The sequence below is a fragment of the Microtus ochrogaster genome, chromosome 5, assembly GCF_000317375.1.
Source record: "Microtus ochrogaster isolate Prairie Vole_2 chromosome 5, MicOch1.0, whole genome shotgun sequence".
Taxonomy (NCBI): Eukaryota; Metazoa; Chordata; class Mammalia; order Rodentia; family Cricetidae; genus Microtus; species Microtus ochrogaster.
This window is the reverse complement of record NC_022012.1, coordinates 79,375,861-79,380,294: the sequence shown is the minus strand read 5'-3', so window position 1 is coordinate 79,380,294 and position 4,434 is coordinate 79,375,861.

The window sequence follows — 4,434 nt, the reverse complement described above, 5'->3', positions numbered from 1 at the left end:
ATGGTGATGATAGCGGTGAGGGTAACGGTAATGGTGATTGTGATGATGGTGATGATAACAGTGAGGGTAATGGTGATTGTGATGATGGGGGTGATGGTGATGATCGAGACAGCATCTCACTGTGTAGCCCTGGCTGTCCTAGAATTCACTGTAGGCCAGGCTAGCCTTGAACTCAGAGATTTGATTGCCCCTGTCTCCTGAGTGCTGAGAGCTGAGAATAAAGAATGCTTCACCATTCCTGCCTAGGGTTGCTTTTTTTCTTTTCATTTTTTTCAAGAAAAACTATTTTTTTCCAGTATATGCTCCATGTAAACAGTTTAAGCATTGCATAAAAGTATAAAAAAGAAAAAGTATTACTTCAAGTTTCATGATTCAAATATAACCGTCATTAACATTTCTGGTACAGACATATTTCTATGCATTTTTACAGATAGGAGAGATGGAAATACTTTCATAAAATGGGATCATGCCATATGTCTATTTTTTAGTGGATTTAATTTTACTTGTCTCTAATTGAAGAAAATGAATCCAAAGTAAAATTGGAAGGAATTCTTGAATTTCACATACATTTCTCCACCACAAAGATGTTTTTCCTCCCAGAATGAGCCCTCTGAGCTTAAGAAAGAGCTGCTGTGACATTTGAAGGTAAACACTCCTTTGGTCTCCAGAGTCTGACCCTCTGCCAGCTTTCTTGCAGTCTTAACGGCATCACTCCCCTCCAGAGGCATGCTGGGATCTGCTGGTCCTCTCAGGCCCACAGGCAGACACCAGGCTGGGGCTGTTGGCCTTGTCATTTTGGCAGTGCTGCCGTAGACAACAACAGGATGAGGCAGGCTGGGCGCCCATCTTCACACTGCCACCTCTTTTCTGGTTTCCTGCAGAGACTGGAGAGAACTATCATTTCCCCTCACGTCTTTGGTCTTTCCTGAATTAATTTATTGGTGTGGTTAAGAGTCAATGTGAATCTCCACAGCCCAAATATTCAGTTGTTTCATTGTTTGCAGACTGAGGGCAGGCATCTCCGTCTCTGAGGGCTACTGTGTCTCAGCGAGCTACGTCTATTCCAGCAAATACTACCTATCTAATTCCTCCGGCTGTGGAGAAGTCTTCAGATGAGGGAGGCTCAGCCTCGTTGGCCTTCTGCTCTCTTCTACCCAGCACTGCCTTGATCTATCCAGGTCCTTCACATTTCCACATAAACTTTGGTACCAGCCCTGCCAGCTTTGGGGTAAACTGAATTTATAGACAATTGGACTCTTAGCGACATTGTCATTCAGTTCACAGACCTGGCGTCCCTTCTCCTTTATTTCTGCCTTAATTCCAATGCTGTTTTCTAGTTTCCAGTGTAGCCGTTTTACAATCATCACTTTGAGTTTATCCTTGGGTGTCTTTTTTTTTTTTTTTTACGTGACCAGAAAAGATTTTTCTAAGTACCGGTTCATTTTTCCAGCTGTTTTCCAGTGAATTAGTGCACAGTTGACTTTGAGATTGTGGTAAATTATAAATGACAAAGAATGACCACTTCAACAGTGTTTCATCAGACTGCATAGTCACCCTCCGACGTCTGAGGTTTGGGAGATCTCTCGGCAATCTTTGGGGAAATGGCGTATTATTATTAGCTATAATCACCATGCCTTTGAACAGACACCCAACCCCTGCATGCTCAAATCGAAGCTGCCTACACGTTAAACAGTTTCTCATCCTTTACTCCCAACCTGGCTGTCACCATTTTACTCTCTGCTTTTTGAGGTTTTTTGGGTTTTTTTTTTTTTTGCTTTTTATTTCATTTTGCTTTGCTTACTTTTGCTTTTGAGACTGGATCTCATGTAGCCCAAGCTGGCCTCAATTTGCTGAATAGCCAAGATTGACCTTAAACCCTGCATCCTCCTGCTCCACCTCCCGCGTGCTAGGCTTGCAGGCTTGTACCGCTATGCCTGGCTCTGCTCCTATTTATTTTGGCTGTTTTAGATTCAGTTTACAGATGAGATCATGCCATAGTCCTCTTTGTGTGACTGGTGTGTTACATTTAGATGTACTCCAGACGCATCTCCATTGTGACAAACAACAGAATTTCATTCAGGTCTATGGCTGAATAACACTCTATTGTGTGTAAACATCTCATTGGAAAAGCACATCCTTATTCATTCTTTGTTAGGTCCACTCGGATCTTGTAAATAACGCTCCAATGAACAGGAGGCAGCTTCCTCCTCCTCTCCCCTCTCTTATTCTTTGTTTGTTTAGGTTTTTTCCAAGCAGGGTTTCTGTGTAACAGCTCTGACTGCCCTGTGACTCACTAGTGAACCAGGTTGACCTTGAACTCACAGAGACCCACCTGCCCCAGCTTCCCAAGTGCTGGGATCGAGGTGTGCACCACCGTGGCTGGTTCTCCTCTTATTCTTGACAGGGTCATACTATAGGGCATAACCTAGCCTAAAACTCACAATCTTCCTGTCCCAGCCTCCAAGTGCTGGAATCATAGGTGTTGCCACCATTCCTGGCCTTTTGATATCTCTTCAGTGTACTAATTTTATTTCCCCTCGGTATACACGGAGATGTTGGGTTGCCGAATCATATGTGTTTAGTTTTGGGGGAGCCTCATACTGTTTCCCACAGTAGCTGTACCGTTTCACATCCCTACCGACAGGGTATGAGGAATCTCTATTCCCCACCCCCTTACCAACACTTCTTACCCTTTTCTGTGCCGTCCTAGCATGTGTGAGGTGGTAACTCTGGTTTTCATTTACATTTCCTTGACGATGAGTGAAGTTCAGTACTCTATACGGTATTGTCTGAGAAATGCCTACCATGTCCTTTGCTCGTTTTAAGAATCAAGTTATTTGAGGGTGGAGCGTTGGTTCAGTTGGTAAAGTGATTGCTGTACAATCACTGAGTTAAGATTCCAGCACCCATGTAAAAAGCTAGGCATGTTAGTGCACACTTGTAATCCCAGTGCTGGGAAGTCAGAGACAGGGGACCTTGGTGCTTGCTGGCCAGCTGGTCTCTGTGAATAGGTAGATGACTTCTAAGTTCAGTGAGAGATGCTGTCTCAGGAAACAGGTTGGAGAGGAACAGGCAGATGACGTCAACCTCCAGCTCGCACATAGCCACATGGGCATTACATATGCATGTATCACACGCACGTGCATGCTCACATACACATGCATACACACACATGCATACACACACATGCACACACACATGCTCACATGCATGCACACACACATGCATACACACACTCCAAATAAATTTTAAAAATTAAGATAAATAAATCAGGTCATTTGCTTTGTTGCTATGCAAATTTATTTTTGAGCCTTCTATTCTGTTCGATTGTTTGTGTGTTTTATGCTGGTACTGCTCTGTGTTGATTTCTATCTCCTTAAAGATGTTTAAATTCAGGTACTGTGATGTTTTCAGCTTTGTTCTTTTTGATCAAGATAACTTTGGGAGTTCAGGGTCTTTTGTAGTTTCATGTGAATTTTAGAATTGTTTCTCTCCTGGTGTCTGTGGGAACTGCCAGCGGAACTTGGGTAGGGATTAGCATTGCATCTGTGGGTTACTTCAGGTCAGAAGGCTATTTCAATAAGAATTCTTCTGATTTATTGAACATGGGTTGGGTTATCTTTTCCCTGTCTGTCAAAAAATCTCTTTGATCAATGTTTTATGGTTTTCAATGTACTGGTCTTCCATCTCTTTGATTAAAATTACTCCTAAAGAGGCTGGAAAGTTGGCTCAGTGTTTAAGAGCCCCAGTTGCTCTTCCAGAGGACCTGGATTTAATTTCCAGCCCCCACATGGCAGCTCACAAAATCTGTAACTCCATTTTCAGAGAATCTGATGCCCTCTTCTAGCCTCTGAATTAAGACCTACATACATGCAAAACACACATATGCATAAAATTAAGAACCAAATTACTCCTAGGAGTTGGAGAGGTGACTCAGTAGTTAAAAGTACTTACTTTCTTAGCTGGTGGTGGTGGCACATGCCTTTAATCCCAGCACTGGGAGACAGAGGCAGGCGGAGCTCTATGAGTTCAAGGCCAGCCTGGTCTACAAGAGCTAGTTCCAGGACAATCAGGACTGTTACAGAGAAATTCTGCCTCGAAAAACCAAAAAAAAAAAAAAAGAAGAAAAAAGTACTTACTGGTCTTGCAGAAGACCCACGTTGGTTCCCAGCACCCAAATGGTGACTCATAACTGTCTCACTCCAGTTCCAGGGGATCCATTTCCTTTTCTGGAATCTGTGAGCAACCAGGCACAGGTACACATGTGTGCCTATACAAACATACAAGCATTCACACATACATATAAAATAAACATAAATAAATATTTAAAAACTTATTCCTACATTCGTTGTGATAGTGTAACTGGGTTATTTTGTTGACTTTGGGCAGTAATTCACTGTTAGTGGATAGAAATCTACTGATTCTTGTATGTTG